General features: G+C 39.2%; 1 protein-coding gene across 10 annotated transcripts in view; it reads right to left on the reverse strand.

The window, feature by feature from the left end:
* TSGA13 (testis specific 13) overlaps window positions 1-17,379 on the reverse strand; it is a 156,040-nt gene extending 138,661 nt beyond the window's left edge. Inside the window, exons 1-3 of one of the 10 annotated variants that reach the window (XR_013415560.1) lie at window positions 17,062-17,162; window positions 8,945-9,058; window positions 918-986 (exon numbers count right to left, since the gene is read on the reverse strand). The gene's annotated coding sequence lies outside the window, so the exon portion shown is untranslated. Of the gene's footprint in view, window positions 1-917; window positions 987-8,944; window positions 9,084-9,606; window positions 10,707-17,061 lie in introns of those variants that run through there. The other 9 variants (XR_003728334.2, XR_013415561.1, XR_013415557.1 and 6 more) reach the window with 9 other exon arrangements.
* Between the last annotated feature and the right edge of the window lie 798 nt (window positions 17,380-18,177).

Consider the following 18,177-nt stretch of genomic DNA (forward strand, 5'->3'; position numbering starts at 1 on the left):
ACTCATGGTCAGTATTTAAAGGCTTTCTTTGGGTCCATCTTGTGGAGGAACCTGCCCTGCAGCAGCATCCATCCAGACCCTGCCATCCTGCTCAGTTTGGTAGTTTCTGGTTGTTCTGTTAGTTTCTAAAGAGCACACCTGGCCTATTTGCATCCTGGACAATAGTTCCTTCCCTCTGCTCCAAAAAGGTTGATTCCTTAGGAGTTCAGGTAAGATGACCTTTATGGGCTGAAGATAGATATGTGAAGTCCAAAATTCCAGTGAGGGACAGGTCTACCCAGGGTGACAGGAGCTATAATATAGTGACGTTGCAGCCCTGTCTTAATGGTGACATGAGTTGTTCTGTAGCCCATCCTACATCTCTGTATTCTAATCTCCCTTAAGATCAGAGATTATATTTTTAGTAGATCTTGGTTTAGGGGGAAGAAAGATTAAGGAAAACAGAGGGTGAATAAGAGCCCTTTGTGAGAGACACCAGCACAAACATACTGTTACCGGTGGCGGGTGTCCAGGCTCTTGGCATCTTGAACAAAGAACTGGACAAAACGCACAAACAAAGCAAGGATGGAACGAAGAGATGTATTGAAATTGAAAGTACACTCCACAGTGTGGGAGCGGCCCAAGCTTAGGGGCTCAAGGGCCCTGGTATAGAACTTTGGGAGTTTAAATACCCTCTGGAGGATTCTGTTGGTTACCTGAGGTATGCCCTATGTAAATAGAGGATGAAGTAAAGTTACAAAGTTATTTATTTGGTGCATGCACTATGGAGGGGATATTTCCTGTCATAGCTGAAGTGTGAATCGGCCTTACGTTCCCTGCCTCCAGACCCTATTTTTACTGCCTCAGTGCTAGCAGTTTACACTTGGCTAATTGGTATTTCTTTATCATGGGTAATTGTAAATTACAATTCTCCTTACCTGGATTATTAGATTCAGACAAATGTGTTTGTAGCTTAAAGGCTTAGGAAGCACAAGCCTTCAATTTCTCTGTAATAGAATGCAGAATGCATTATTTACAATAAAAATGTAGACGAGCTCATAATCCTGGTTTCAGCTTCAAAACAGAAAAAGATCTAAAATCATTAAGAATCCTAATTTGGCAAGTGAAAGTGGATGAATGCCATCGTTTTAGATCTGGGAGGATGAGAGTTTAGGTGAGAAACTCTCCAGGCTTTCATGATACAAATCTTCCTATTGGAGTAAAAAGATAAAGAAAATTCTAAGTCGTGGTATTAACACTTGTATAACCAGTTACAATGTAGGTGTATGCTTCTGTTTTGTAATGATTGTGTTGTTCTAGACTTACTCCTAAAAGGCTTTAAGCAGTTACGAGAATCTGATATATTAGACATGTAAAAAATTTAAGCTGCTATCCATGTTTTAAATGTCTTGGAAACTCTCAGTTTTTAATATCCATTTATTTTTTATTTACTGCTAAGTGAATACATATGTAGAGAAATTTAAAATGTTTACAGCATAACGCATTGGACTGTGCAGGATACTAACGTGGATATTAGATAAAGTACTAATAATGAAGTGTGTTCCTCAGATTGAAACATCTTGCCCTCCCCTGGTAACTGCATTTTCTGATTTCAAAGTTCTCTGTAATTACACAAAATCTTTAAAATTCTTTTGCTGTAAGAAAAAGAGGAAACCCCACAGAGGGGGAACAAGGCCAGAGCCAGGGTGATCAATTTTGCCTCATTTTTATAAAATCCTCTTTGTGGTTATGTTTTTCTCCCACCTTAAACCCACTATTCTTCTCCCCATCCCCTCAGATGGCCATTTCTTCAGTATGGTTGGAACGCTCCCTAGAATAGCAGAATGGAGAGTGTCTAAAACAACTTTTACTATTCGTGCTAGACCTTCACCAAACATCAATATGATATTTACTCTTAATAAATTTGTTGCCTCTTTATATTATCTCTCTTTGTAAAACAACAAAAGCGCAAAACCAAAAACCCAAACTATTCTAGGTAGAAAAGAAAAAAGAGAATAAAAATTAAGTTCTCTTTTGTACTCAAAAAGATCCTTTGTTCTCAAAGTAAGATAAAATTTAGATGAAAAAGGACATGTGGACTTCCACACTAATAATAATGAAAATGGTGATTAATATGTTTGGATGCTTGCTCTGTGCAAGCTGTATTTTGGATCTTATCTCAGTCTAGCCAGGTGGGGACCATTATGGTTCACATTTTGCAGATTGGGAAACTAACTTACAGAGGAGGTCTGTGGTTGCTCATCCTTACCCAGACATATAGACCCACTGGTCAAGTATACAGAAAGTAATTTCTTTTATTATTATTATTATTATACTTTAAGCTCTGGGATACATGTGCAGAATGTGCAATACACGTGCCATGGTAGTTTGCTGCACCCATCAGCCTGTCATCTACATTAGGTATTTCTCCTCATGCTATCCCTCCCCTAGTCTCCCACCCCCGACAGGCCCTGGTGTGTGATGTTCTCCTCCCTGTGTCCATGTGTTCTCATTGTTCAACTCCCACTTATGAGTGAGAACATGTGGTGTTTGGTTTTCTGTTTTTGTATTAGTTTGCTGAGAATGATGGTTTCCAGCTTCATCCATGTCCCTGCAAAGGACATGAACTCATACTTTTTTATGGCTGCATAGTATTCCATGGTATATATGTGCCACATTTTCTTTATCCAGTCTATCATTGATGGGCGTTTGGGTTGGTTCCAAGACTTTACTATTGTGAATAGTGCCGCAATAAACATACATGTGCATGTATATTTATAGTAGAATAATTTATAATCCTTTGGGTATATACCCAGTAATGAGATTGCTGGGTCAAATGGTATTTCTGGTTCTAGATCCTTGAGGAATTGCCACACTGTCTTCCACAATGGTTGAACTAATTTACACTCCCATCGACAGTGTAAAAGCATTTCTGTTTCTCCATATCCTGTCCAGCATCTGTTGTTTCCTGATTTTTTTAATGATCACCATTCTAACCAGCGTGAGATGATATCTCATTGTGGTTTCAATTTGCATTTCTCAATTTCTTCAATTTGCATTTCTCATCTAATGACCAGTGATGATGAGCTTTTTTTCATATGTTTGTTGGCTACATAAATGTCTTCTTTTGAGAAGTGTGTGTTCATATTCTTCGCCCACTTTCTGATGAGCTTGTTTGTTTTTTCCTTGTAAATTTGTTTAAGTTCTTTGTAGATTCTGCATATTAGCCCTTTGACAGATGGGTAGACTGCAAAAATTTTCTCCCATTCTGTAGGTTCCCTGTTCACTCTGATGATAGTTTCTTTTGCTGTTCAGAAGCTCTTTAGTTTAATTAGATCCCATTTGTCAATTTTGGCTTTTGTTGCCATTGCTTTTGGTGTTTTAGTCATGAAGTCTTTGCCCATGAATGGTATTGTCCTGAATGGTATTGCCTAGGTTTTCTTCTAGGGTTTTTTATGGTTTTAGGTCTTATGTTTACGTTTTAAATCCATTTTGAGTTAATTTTTGTATAAGGTGTAATGAAGGGGTCTAGTCTCAGTTTTCTGCATATGGCTATCCAGTTTTCCCAACACCATTTATTAAATAGGGAATGCTGTCCCCATTGCTTGTTTTTGTCAGGTTTGTCAAAGATCAGATGGTTGTAAATGCGTGGTGTTATTTCTGAGGGCTCTGTTCATTCCATTAGTCTATATATCTGTTTCGGTACCAGTATCATGCTGTTTTGGTTACTATAGCCTTGTAGTATAGTTTGAAATCAGGTAGTGTGATGCCTCCAGCGTTGTTCGTTTTGCTTAGGATTTTCTTGGCTATGCAGGCTCCTTTTTGGTTCCATATGAATTTAAAGTAGTTTTTTCCAATTCTGTGAAGGAAGTCAATGGTGTCTTGATGGGGATAGCATTGAATCTATAAATTACTTTGGGCAGTATGGTCATTTTCACAATACTGATTCTTCCTATCCATGAACATAGACTGTTTATCCATTTATTTGTGTCTTCTCTTATTGCATTGAGCAGTGGTTTGTAGTTCTCCTTGAAGAGGTCCTTCCCATCCCTTGTAAGTTGTATTCCTAGGTATTTTATTCTCTTAGTAGCAATTGTGAATGGGAGTTCACTCATGATTTGGTTCTCTGTCTGTTATTGATATATAGGAATGCTTGTGATTTTTGCACACTGATTTTGTATTCTGAGACTTTACTGAAGTTGCTGATAAGCTTAAGGAGATTTTGGGCTGAGATGATGGGGTTTTCTAAATATACAGTCATGTCATGTGCAAACAGAGACAATTACTCTTAATAAATTTGAGAGTACTTGAATACCCTTTTTGTTCTATTTGAATACCCTTTCTTTCTTTCTCTTGCCTGATTGTCCTGGCCAGAACTTCCAATACTCTGTTGAATAGGAGGGCTGAGAGAGGACATCCTTGTCTTGTGCCAGTTTTCAAAGGGAATGCTTCCAGTTTTTGCCCATTCAGTATATTAGCTGTGGGTTTGTCATAAAAAGCTCTTATTATTTTGAGATACATTCCATCAACACCTAGTTTTTTGAGAGTTTTAGCATGAAGGGGTGTTGAATTTTGTTGCAGGTCTTTTCTGCATCTATTGAGATAATCATGTGGTTTTTGTCATTGGTTCTGTTTATATGATGGATTACGTTTATTGATTTGCATATGTTGAACCCAGCCTTACATCCCAGGAATGAAGCCAACTTGATGGTGGTGGATAAGCTTTTTGATGTGCTGCTGGATTCAGTTTGCCAGTATTTTATTGATGATTTTCACTTCGATGTTCATCAGGGATATTGGCCTGAAATTTTCTTTTTTTCTTGTGTTTCTGCCAGGTTTTGGTATCAGGATGATGCTGGCTTCATAAAATAAGTTAGGGAGAAGTCCCTTTTTTTCTGTTGTTTGGAGTAGTATCAGAAGGATTGGGCAAGAGTTCCTCTTTGTACCTCTGGTAGAATTTGGCTGTGAATTTGTCTGGTCTTGGACTTTTTTTGGTTTGTAGGCTATTAATTACTGCCTCGATTTCAGAACTTGTTATTGGTCTATTCAGGGATTCAACTTCTTCCTCGTTTGGGAAGGAAAACTTGGGAGGGTGTATGTGTCCAGGAATTTATCCATTTCTTCTAGATTTTCTAGTTTATTTGTGTAGAAGTGTTTATAGTATTCTGTTATGGTAGTTTCTATTTCTGTGGGATCAGTGGTGATACCCCATTTATCACTTTTTATTGCACCTATTTGATTCTTCGCTCTTTTCTTCTTTATTAGTCTGGCTAGCGGTCTATTTTGTTGATCTTTTCAAAAAATCAGCTCCTGGATTCATTGATTGTTTGAAGGGTTTTTCATGTCTCTATCTCCTTCAGTTCTGCTCTGATCTTAGTAACTATTTCTTGTCTTCTGCTAGCTTTTGAATTTCTTTGCTCTTACTTCTCTAGTTCTTTTAATTTTGATATTAGGGTATCAGTTATAGATCTTTCCTGCTTTCTGTTGTGGGCATTTAGTGCATTAAATTTCCCTCTAAACACTGCTTTAAATGTGTTCCAGAGATTCTGGTACATTGTGTCTTTGTTCTCATTGGTTTCAAATAACTTATTTATTTCTGCCTTAATTTCGTTATTTACCCAGTAGTCATTCAGGAGCAGGTTGTTCAGTTTCCATGTAATTATGCGATTTTGAGTGAGTTTCTTAATCCTGAGTTCTAATTTGATTGCACTGTGATCTGAGAGACTGTTATGATTTCCATTCTTTTGAATTTGCTGAGGAGTGTTTTACTTCCAAGTATGTGGTTACTTTTAGAATAAATGCGATGTGGTGCTAAGAAGAATGTACATTCTGTTGATTTGGGGTGTAGTGTTCTGTAGATGTGTATTAGGTCCACTTGGTCCAGAGCTGAGTTCAAGTCCTGAATATCCTTGTTAATTTTCTGTCTCATTGCTCTGTCTAATATTGGCAGTGGGGTGTTAAATTCTCCCACTATTATTGTGTGAGAGTCTAAGTCTGTTTGTAGGTCTCTAAGAAGTTTATGAATCTGGATCCTCCTGTATTGGGTGCATATATATTTAGGATAGTTAGCTCTTCTTGTTGCATTGATCCCTTTACCATTATGTAATGCCCTTCTTTGTCTCTTTTGATCTTTGTTGGTTTAAAGTCTGTTTTATCAGAGACCAGGATTGCAACCCCTGCTTTTTTTCTTTCCATTTGCTTGGTAAATATTCCTTCATCCCTTTATTTTGAGCCTATGTGTGTCTTTGCACATGAGATGCATCTCCTGAATACAGCACGCTGATGGGTCTTAACTCTATCCAATTTATCACTGTGTCTTTTAATTGGGGCATTTAGCCTTTTTACACTTAAGGTTAGTATTGTTATGTGTGAATTTGATTGTGTCATTATGATGCTAGCTGGCTATTTTGCCCATTAGTTGATGCAGTTTCTTCATAGTGTCGATGGTCTTTACCATTTGGTATGCTTTTGCAGTTGCTGGTACAGGTTGTTCCTTTCCAGGTTTAGTGCTTCCTTCACGAGCTCTTGGAAGGCAGGCCTGGTGCTGACAAAATCTCTCAGCATTTGCTTGTCTGTAAAGGATTTTATTTCTCCTTCGCTTATGAAGGTTAATTTGGCTGGATATGAAATTCTGGGTTGAAAATTGTTTTCTTTGGCTGGGCGCGGTGGCTCATGCCTGTAATCCCAGCACTTTGGGAGGCTGAGGCAGGCGGATCACCTGAGGTCATGAGTTCGAGACCAACCTGGCCAACATGGCAAAACCCTGTCTCTATAAAAATACAAAAAAAATTAGCTGGGCATGATGGTGTGTGCCTGTAATCCCAGCTACTTGGGAGACTGAGGTGTCTCAAAAAAGAAAAAAAGAAAATAAAATTGCTTTCTTGAAGAATGTTGAATATTGGTTCCCACTCTCTTCTGGCTTGTAGGATTTCTGCAGAGAGATCCCCTGTTAGTGTGATGGGCTTCCCTTTGTGGGTAACCTGACCTTTCTCTCTGGCTGCCCTTAACATTTTTTCCTTCATTTCAACCTTGGTGAATCTGACGATTACGTGTCTTGGGGTTGCTCTTCTTGAAGAGAATCTTTGTGGTGTTCTATTTCCTGAATTTGAATGTTGGCCTGTCTTGCTAGGTTGGGGAAGTTCTCCTGGATAATATCCTGAAGAATATTTTCCAACTTGGTTCCATTCTCCCTGCCAGTTGCAGGTACACCAATCAAACGTAGATTTGGTCTTTTCACATAGTCTCATATTTCTTCGAGACTTCGTTCATCCCGTTTTCATTCTTTTTTCTCTAATCTTGTCTTCTTGCTTTATTTCATTAAGTTGATGTTCAGTCTCTGATATCCTTTCTTCCACTTGATTCATTCGGCTATTGATACTTGTGTCTGCTTCACAAAGTGCTTGTGCTGTGCTTTTCAGCTCCATCAGGTCATTTATGTTCTTCTCTAAACTGGTTATGCTAGTTAGCAATTCCTCTAACCTTTTTTCAAGATTGTTAGCTTCCTTGCATTGGGTTAGAACGTGCTCCTTTAGCTCGGAGGAGTTTGTTATTATCCACCCTCTGAAGCCTACTTCTGTTAATTCGTCAAACTCTTTCTCCGTCCACTTTGGTTCCCTTGCTGGCGAGGAGTTGTGATCCTTTGGAAGAGAAGAGGCATGCTGGCTTTGGGAATTTTCAGCCTTTTTGCACTGGTTTCTCCCCATCTTTGTGGATTTATCTACCTTTGGTCTTTGACGTTGGTGACCTTCAGATGGGGGTCTCTGAGTGGATGTCCTTTTTGTTGATGTTGATGCTATTCCTTTCTGTTTGTTAGTTTTCCTTCTAACAGTCAGGTCCCTCTGCTGCAGGTCTGCTGGAATTTGCTGGGATCCACTCCAGACCCTGTTTGCCTGGGTGTCACCAGCAGAGCCTACAGAACAGCAAAGATCGCTGCCTGTTCCTTCCTCTGGAAGCTTCGTCCCAGAGGAGCACCCACCAGATGCCAGCCAGAGCTCTCCTGTATGAGGTGTCTATCGGCCCCTACTGGGAGGAGTCTCCCAGTCAGGAGACCCGGGGATCAGACACCCACTTGAGGAGGCAGTCTGACCCTTAGCAGAGCTCGAACGCTGTGCTGGGAGATCCGCTGCTCTCTTCAGAGCCGTCAGGCGGGGACGTTTAAGTCTGCTGAAGCTGTGCCCGCAGCTGCCCCTTCCCCCAGGTGCTCTGTTCCAGGGAGATGGGGGTTTCATCTGTAACCCCTGACTGGGGCTGCTGCCTTTCTTTCAGAGATGCCCCGCCCAGGGAGGAGGAATCTAGAGAGGCAGTCTGGCCACAGTGGCCTTGCTGAGCTGTGGTGCACTCTGCCCTTTTCAAACTTCCCGTGGCTTTGTTTACACTGTGAGGGTAAAACCACCTACTCAAGCCTCAGCAATGGCGGATGCCCCTCCCCCTACCAAGTTTGAGCATCCCAGGTCAACCTCAGACTGCTGTGCTGGCAGTGAGAATTTCAAGCCAGTGGATCTTAGCTTGCTGGGCTCTGTGGGGGGTGGGACCCACCGAGCCCGACCACTTGGCTCCCTGGCTTCAGCACCCCCTTCCAGGGGAGTGAATGGTTCTGTCTTGCTGGCATTAAAAAAAAAAACAAAAAACTCCTGCAGCTAGCTTGGCATCTGCCCAAATGGCCGCCTAGTTTTGTGCTTGAAACCCAGAGCCCGGGTGGTGTAGGCACCGGAGGGAGTCTCCTGTTCTGCGGGTTGTGAAGACCATGGAAAAGCACAGTATCTCGTCCGGAGTGCGCTGTTCCTCACAGCACAGTCCCTCATGGCTTCCCTTGGCTAGCGGAGGGAGTTCCCTGACCCCTTGCACTTCCCAGGTGAGGTGACGCCCTACCCTGCTTCAGCTCGCCCTCAGTGGGCTGCACCCACTGTCTAATTAGTCCCAATAAGATGAGCCGGGTACCTGAGTTGGAAATTCAGAAATCACCCACCTTCTGTGTCAGTCTCGCTGGGAGCTGCAAACCGGAGCTGTTCCTATTTGGCCATCTTGCCAGCAATCAGAAAGTAATTTCTTATTTAAACTTCTGTTTGTCTGCTCTCTGAACCTGGTAATTCAGTATAATATATGGGCTAAATGGGAGAAGGAAAATGTTAAATGGAAACTTCACCATTATCAGGTGGCTCCATAGCTCACACAGACACTAAATTTTTTTAATGGCATAAATAAAATGTCACTAAAGAGTTAAAAGAATTTTTGGTTTCAGGCTCAATTTTATTTAGGAAATAATGGCCTTTGTAACCTGGGGCAAAAACATCTGGCATTCTACTAAGACCTTGTCATGATTTCAAGTATCAGGGGAAAACTGTGGTTAGGCTAATGTAGAGCATTGGCTTGTGGCCACAGTTCATGTGCCTTCTGAACAGAGAAAGTGGTGGAGGAGGGCTGAATTGTTCTTCCTCTCCTTCCTTGAGTGTAAGTAGGGTGTGAGGTAAAGGGATGGTATTAAAGAAAAAGTACGTATTATTAAAATGTGTGAGAATCTGGACGTTAGACAGCAGGACCTGGGAGAGACCTTGCCAAGCAGCAAGGAGCACTTGCAGAGACCAGAGAAATAAGACAAACTCTGGCAAAACAGAAGGTGAGCCTGAGAACAGCAGAAGGAGGAGGATGCTTGTTGGGGTCCGTGCCAGGGGTGGTGGAGAATGAAAGAACACACAAAAGACAAAGACACACAGAGAACATGGCGGCCGCACTCAGAGCCTCCGCCTCACTTTATTTATACTCCATAAACCCCACGTCAGCAGAAAGAATGCAATGCAAAACAAACTTTCTTTTCCCACATGTAACCTTCTACTCAGTTCCTTGTTTCTATGCTCTTCCTTATCTGCCCGCCTTCTTGACGCCTACAGGAGTTCATTAAAAGTTCAATTGGAGATACTGTCCTTGAGCCCTATCTATTCTCAGCATACTGTTTTCAAAGGCCCCTGCATTTCCCCCTTTTTGTTTTGTTTTGTCTCAATCCTAAAAAGGTAGCCTATATTTGTTCCTGTGTTTTCTTTTGTTTTTGGAGGCGACGGAGGGAGCATCGGATCACCAAAAGAAGTAGACCCAATTTGAGTGCCCAAAACAATATACTTCCGGAGATTGTAGAAATCCATGTTTTCATCTGGGTCCACGGGTTAAAGGCAGCAAGGCGCTGACCCAGCTCTTGCAGGGTTACGGTTCCGGACAACACATGTAATTGTTGTCGAAATGCTTTGGAAGTGTTCTGAGTGAGCTCTTGGATGTCCAAACTAATATTTTTATGGCCTACTAATAATTTTTGGATTACGGTCCAATTTTGAGAGATGTTAAAAGGCACAGGCGTTACAAAAAATTGAGTGGAGTTTCAATCACATTGTAATGTTATCTGAGTACTGAGTACAGTGAGCTGATCTCCAAGCCATGTTAATGCTTGCTCCATGTTGTCCAATCTTTTAGCAAGTTGAGAATAAATGTTTTGTTGTTGAAGCCATAACCGGTGAGATTGCTCGTGCCATTGCTGCACAAATTTAGCATTTTGTATGCTTTGATGAAGAGCAAGTCCTGCTACGGTCGCAGTGGAGGCGATGGCAACAAGACTCATCACCGAGGCAATTATAAGTCCAAAGGCATGGCCGGTTCGCTGGAGAGAAGTCCAAATATAAGTTTTAAGAGGTGATGCCCCCCACGGTCGTGTAAGGTTAACAGGTAGCCAAATTTCCTTACGAGCCCTGAGGATATAAATATCCCCAGTAAAGTTGTGCCACCAGGAATGATTGAGGCAAGACAAAAATGTACACATATCTGTACAATTAACAATCCCCGTATCATTATCCCATGTCAAATTCCCTGCTAATAATAGGTAGGGCTTACAGACACAAGCAATAATATATCAGGAGGTATTTCGATATAACTGAATATGAAAGGAGTTAGTTGGGTTAGAAAGATTAAGGGACATATTCCCCACAAAAGTGCTAATGGCATCGCCTGCAGCTAACAACTTCCAAAGATGACTCTGTACTTTAGGCCTCCTTCACGCCATACCAAGGTTTCATTACTGTTAGTAGCAATACTTTTATTTACCCAGTGTCATTTTAAAGGTATGTGACTAAATTTTATTTGAAAATTACCGTGCACACTCCAATCAGTTATTTACATTTCATTGTATTCTAATAAAATTTGGGGTTTAGTTCCCCGACATTGTTGTCACTCCAGCACCTCAATATTAGGAGAAACCTCTAGAATAGGACAAAAAAGTAAAGAACTAGGAATAGTTTCATTACTATATACAGTATGATTATATTAAAAACTTCTAGTTACAATAATAACAGTATTAGTAGCCACATGACTATGATTATAACGAACAGCCCAGGCTTCATGCGATTTTCGGAGACAATGAGAACTATTTCCCATACATATTGGAACTCCTTCCACTCCAAATTGATATGTGTTGTTTATGATTCCCGTTTCCCGTTCTATATTGTCCTTGTCTATATAGGGGGACGGCATCCAAGTAGTGTCATTGGTGAAAACCTTAATTTCCGCCTCTCCCCAGGTGACTCCCTGATACAAGGGTGGAAAGGGAATATAAGTCCAATATTCATACAAAGCCTCACTAAGGGAAATAAGTCCCCCGGCGAGGCACATCCAACAAAGGAAGAAATGCATGCTGAATCCAGTTTTCTTTTTAACAGGGTTTCAATCGTCTTGTAGGAAACCACTTAGGTCCGCTTCCTGTAAGGACAAGAGCATAGCCCTGTCCCTGTTTTAGAACTTGCCCTTGAACATACTTACCTTCTTTATTAGGATACCAAACCTTTAAACTGTCAGGGGGGACTATCACCGAGGGAGGTGAGGAAAGATGGGTTACGGCAGCGGAATCTTGCAATTGTCTCCATTGATTCAAAAAAATTAAGGTAAAAAGAACCTTCAAAATCTGGTTTCAAAATCTGGTTTCTGGGGGGCTCATTTTTCCCTTTTTGTTTTGTTTTAATAGTTAAGTTTTTAAAGTTAAATTTGTGTGTTTAATGATGGCTTGACCTTGACTGTTGTCCGGGATACCGATGATATGTTGAATATTGTATTGTTGTAAGAAAACTTGTAATTTACGAGAGACATAGGTAGGGGCATGATTAGTTTTAAGTATAAGAGGAATGTCCATGATGGCGAAACAAGTTAAGAGATGAGTAATAACAGAAATGAGAAAAAGTATTAATGGTATGATGAACATACTTTAATTGTTTAAAAGAAGGGACACCTCGTGGATTAACCCCAGGATGGAAGGATGGAATGTTTAAAGGAGTACAGGAAGGACAAGCTCGAATAAGAGAACGAGCTTGTTTATAAGTTAAATGAAACCGTTGTTGAAGGCCAGAACTATTAGTGTGATGTAGAGTATATTTTTGTTTTGTAGTATGTAGGTGGCCTATTAAAAGTGAATTAATTTGAGTATTACTATGAATTAATGGTCCAGGAAGTTGAGAATGAGAACGAAGATGAGTGATGAATAAAGGAGTTTGACGTTGGCTCAAAGTAGAAGATAACAAGGAAAAGAGTTTTTGAAGAGAAGAAGTAGTACAAAGAGGTAAAGTGGCCTGAGAAATGTAAGAAGTAACATAAACGGCGTATTGAGAATTACTAACAATGTTACAACCAGTAGTAGGGAAATTAAGTAAGACCATGAGAATAGTAAACAGTTTTTTTTTGTTGTACCGAGGGATAAGGATAAACTGTAACTTGAGATTGATGAACACTTTAATATTTAGTCTTATTATTGTTACTAGTATTAGTAAAAAAGGTAGGACCTTGAACAGGAAATACAGAAATTGGTGAGAAAGGCAACACAGAATGTTGCCTAAAAAATGAAAAGATTGGAGACTTAGGATATTGGGTAGAAAATTGTTCAACAAAAGAAGTGCAAGCAACTTGTCAAGAATTAGAAGTTGTAAGAAGATAAGTGATCTGATTATGAGTGAATTGAGAGATAATTAAGGAAGGATTTTTTTTCCAAAGTTGTTGACAGTGATGTCGTTTTTTGATGATTAGTTTAGTTAAACGATTGATATAAGTAGTTAAGTGTTTAGATATTTTATTGGACAAAATGATCTATTTTAGTGGTTGACTAGTTTGATGAATTATTTTTGTGGGAGAAGGTAAAGTATGAAATAAACAAAAGGAAGGGCCTTTTGAAGTTGTTTTTTAACAAGTTGGAGTTTTTGTAAAGTTAAAGGAGTTAAATGGCGTGAGTTGTCCAAGTGACTGTCTTTTTTTAGAATAGAAAAAAGATGTTATAACTGATATGTTGGTATTTTTAAAACAGGACGTATTTAATTAATGTCTCCTAGAAGTTTTTGAAAATCATTTAATGTTTTTAAATGATTACGTTGAATTTGAATTTTTGGGGGTTGAATATTTTGTGTTTTTAAGGTATAACCTAAATATTGAATAAGAAAATTTAGTTAAATTTTTTTTGTGGCAATATTAAGTGAGTAGAAAGAAAGTTGAGTTTGTAATGATACAAAAGCATCTTGTTGTTTTTTTTTGGTTTTAACTTTGTGGGATAAGGGCAGGATTAGGAAGACCGGGCTGTAAACTTTTTCTAGGTTGAATGTAAACATTTATAGTTTTAAGAACAAGACAAAGACGGGAATTTCATGTAGAAGTACGTGGCTTTAGATTTTTTTTGGCCATTTGTTTTTTGACTTACTTTTTTAAAATTTTAAGTATTTTTTTAGATAATGGCCACTGTTTTACCTAAAGAGGAGTGGTCGTTTTATACTTTAATTATAAAACTTGAGGCTGGTGAACAGTGGCTATGAGTTTAAAGGATTGTAGCCCATTTTGAACATTATATTTTTGACAGTTGAGGAAATATGAAGAATGTTTAAAAAAGTACCAAATTGTTATGAAAGATTTTGTCCCTAAAGATTAATATTGATAGGAATAATATAAAAAAACACTTGACCTTGTTGACCTTTAGGACTGACACAGATTAAAGGTTTTACATTTTGATAAACCACAGAAGTAGTACCCAAGTCAGTGAGTATAACTGAAACTTGTCTTTTTTTTTTTATTGTATAGGCCAATAATTTAAACAAATGATAGACATATTTACCCCCGTATTAATTAACTTTTTAAAAACTATTTTATTAATGTGTAATGAACATAAGGGTTTTTGATTAGAAACTAAAGTTTTCCAAAAAACAGGTTTTTTGTGTTACGAAACCCTTTTTATTGAGAATACGTTTTTCTGTCTTTAGGCATATAAATTGTGAAACTTGTACCAAAATAAGAATTTTATTAGTAATATTATGTCTTTTTGGCAAAGGGCCACATACTTTAATAGTTAATTTATATACTTTTTTATTAGGAGACAAAGTATAAGGCTGAGTAATAGCTAAGTCAGTAGCGGCGCTCTGTTTAGTTGTTGCATAAAGCTGAGAAACTGGGGTAAGGTGTGGGATCCTTAAGGAGGACTTGAATTTATTTTTTAATGTTGTAGGCCATTGTTTACTGAATATTGTAGTAGACTTGTATTGTAATTGTTGGGGCCCCAAGTTTGTGGGCCCCGGCTTTCGGTTTTTAGGAGAGGAGACAGTAAATTTTCACTTTTATTAGTTTTGGAACGACATTTATTTGTTCAATGTCGACCTTTATCACAACATTTGTATACCTCTGAAGGCCGCTTTCTGCCTTGAGGGATAAAAGTGTTTAATTTTTATGACATTTTTTTTTGAAATGTTTAGGTTTACCACACTGAAAGTAAACACCTTGTTTGTTATTTTTTTTAAGGCTTTAGACAAAGTTCCAGCAAATAATTGAGTATTATAAATAGCCCTTTCAACACTAACACAAGTTTTAATATATTTATCTAAATTGGCCCCATTGGCCTTTAACGATGTTAACAATTTTTAATAGTCAGTATAAGTATTTTTATTTTTATTTTTTTATTTTATTTTTTTTTTTTTTTTGAGACGGAGTCTCACGCTGTTGCCCAGGCTGGAGTGCAGTGGCGCGATCTCGGCTCACTGCAAGCTCCGCCTCCCGGGTTCCCGCCATTCTCCTGCCTCAGCCTCCTGAGTAGCTGGGACTACAGGCGCCCGCCACCGCGCCCGGCTAATTTTTTGTATTTTTAGTAGAGACGGGGTTTCACTGTGGTCTCGATCTCCTGATCTTGTGATCCGCCCGCCTCGGCCTCCCAAAGTGCTGGGATTACAGGCTTGAGCCACCGCGCCCGGCCAATATTTTTAAAAGACAATGTTTGTAACAAAATTTTTGAAGTAAGGCCAGCACCCACAATTTTGAAGACAGTATTCTGAAGACGGGCTACGAAATCTGGATATAGTTTATTTGTGCCCTGTAAAATCTTTACAGAGGAAAGGGAACATTTTTTTGTTATTTTTACCTTATTTTAGGCCCTTAAAAACAAAGTCTTGATTTGAGTAAGGGCAACATCATCTAAACCAGCCTGAGCATTAAGAGTAGCATATTGGCCCGTGTCTGTGAGTTGTTTCTCAGTGGGTCCAGGGGGATAACACATAACATTTTTTTTAGCCTGTACATGTGTCTTGTTTATTTACCAGTTGTGTAATTGTAACCACTGAGAACAATTAAGAAAAGCCTTTCCCAAAGTCTTTTAGTCTATAGGAATTATTAAATTTTTTGATGAAAAAATATTAAGAAGACCAAGGATAAAAGGAGATTGAGGTCTATAGTTAGAAATGGCAGTTTTTATTTTTTTTTTTAAATTTAGTTTGTAAGGCATTAAATTGGACATTATTGCCACCATTTGAAAACTGAGCATTAGGAGCAAAAGAAGCACAAATAATTGGAAACAGATTCAGCTTCTTAAATTTTTTTTTTTAATTAAAAGTATATATAATATATAATAATACTCATATCCCCAAATATAAAGAATCTCAACATATTAATAAGAAAAGGCAAATAACCCAACCAAAAGTAGCAGAACAAAGAAATGACAATAAACTTATATGTCTAACATCATTACTCACTAGGAAATATGTATATTAATACCAAATTGAGAATTATTACATACACAATACAATGGTTAAAATTTAAAAACACAGAAAATATTAAGAGGTAGTTAATGTGTTAAGCAGCTCGAATACTCAACTTCTGTTTGGAGTGTAAATTGGTGGAACCTATGCACCCCTATAACATAACAATTTTCTAGCTGGGGTTATTAATACTATATTAATAATAATAGTTAATATTAATGTGCTTATTTATTGACTATTGAAATACTCATAATATTTTAACAAACAACAAGATATACATATACACTGGTTTTGACATATTAAACAGGTGTTTAGTATAAATTTAAAGTATGTCTGATGTGAACAGGGCTTCAACTTTGCCAAACAAAGGTAAAGATAAGGAAGCCGGGGGGTTGGAGGCTCTGGAAAATTCTCTTTTAACAGGGCAGAAGGAAAAGAAACAGGGAAAGCTCGCAAAGGTGAATTAGAAGAATATATTTGTAATATTTGTTGAAGCATTTCCATAATACACTGCCTGTCAGAATTTCCCTTAGAAGAAGGAAGAGCTGGCTTTTTCTCTTTTCCCCCTTTTGTTACCGCCCCCCCCCATCCTCTGTTATCCTGGCACAAATGGGCTCCATTTCAGATTTATTATTTTTTTTTTCCCCAAATCCTCAGATACCTTTCCTCCTCTGGCTACATTACCACACTCTGAATCAGTCTCAAGTAACTCTAATGTCTGAGTGATAGAGTCACACAAGGTCCACAATTTTAGAGGCATAATATCCCCTAACTGGAGAGCTCTAAGCAGAGTTTTTACTACCTGTAACCATTCTCTGCGATTTAGCTGCACTTTAGTCTGATACTGAAACCAGTAACAATGTTGTTCAACATGGGCAAACAATCACTTCAAAGTCTTTTTCTTTCACTTCTACTCCTATAGACAGCAACAGTCCTTGAAACAGCCGTAAATATTCTGAGGCCAGAGAGATGGAATTCCCCATAATGAAAGCTTAAGAAGGTTCCCCTTAACAATATCTGGGCCTTACCCGCCCCTAGGGGGTTCCCCTTCTTGTTCTCCCCTACTCACCCGTGCTGACCCTGCTCGCTGCGCCACTTGTTGGGATCCGTGCCGGGGGTGGTGGAGAATGAAAGAACACACAAAAGACAAAGACACACAGAGAACATGGCGGCCGCACTCAGAGCCTCCGCCTCACTTTATTTATACTCCATAAACCCCACGTCAGCAGAAAGAATGCAATGCAAAACAAACTTTCTTTTCCCACATGTAACCTTCTACTCAGTTCCTTGTTTCTATGCTCTTCCTTATCTGCCCGCCTTCTTGGCACCTACGGGAGTTCATTAAAAGTTCAATTGGAGATACTGTCCTTGAGCCCTATCTATTCTCAGCATACTGTTTTCAAAGGCCCCTGCAGATGCTGGCTCAGGCGGAAATGTCTAAGGATTGGCTAAGCTGCTACCCTTGGATAGGCTGGAGGTGAGGCAGTGTCTTTGAAGAGACCACCTCTTCCTGAGATGGACATTGGAAGGCCTGGGCCACAGTGACACTAATGGCCCCAGGTAGAGGTGTCTCCCCTACCTCAATGCAGGTACTAACTGCACATGCAACATGGAAACTTCCAGTATTATCAGCCCCAGAAAAAGAGTTGATTTCAGTAGTAAAGTCCACAGGAATCATAGAGACAAGGGCTATCCCCAGCAAATCCTAGACAGCCAAAAAATATGTTACAGGTCCTAGGGAGAAGCCTGCACGCCTAGTGGGCCTCTGTATTTTCACAGATAGTAAACTCCTATTTGTAACTTTTGTCAGTTTCCATGGTGTCAATACTCCCATTGTGGCAGATTTCAAACTATCCATGTGAAGCCACTAAACATGGAGTGGGGAAGAGATGCACAGAATCCACTCTCAAGGCCAGTGTAAGCCAGCAGCAGCAAGCCACTGGTCTGCCCTGCATGTAGAGGTCTTGTTGGTGTCTCTCTATGAAGTGGAGACAGTTTTAGAAAGGCGACTTTGTGTTCCTCCTGTGTACTGATTATACATGCACCACAGAAGCCCAAATCAGAGCTTTAGAAATTTAGATGGTTACACAAAACTTTTTATAAATGTTGCTAAATTATTTGGTTGTTTTATGTTAATAAAACCCTCTGGGCAGGGATTCAAATGTGTCTGAAAATTACTTGTAAA

Source organism: Macaca mulatta, chromosome 3 (assembly GCF_049350105.2).
Source record: "Macaca mulatta isolate MMU2019108-1 chromosome 3, T2T-MMU8v2.0, whole genome shotgun sequence".
NCBI classification, from domain to species: domain Eukaryota; kingdom Metazoa; phylum Chordata; class Mammalia; order Primates; family Cercopithecidae; genus Macaca; species Macaca mulatta.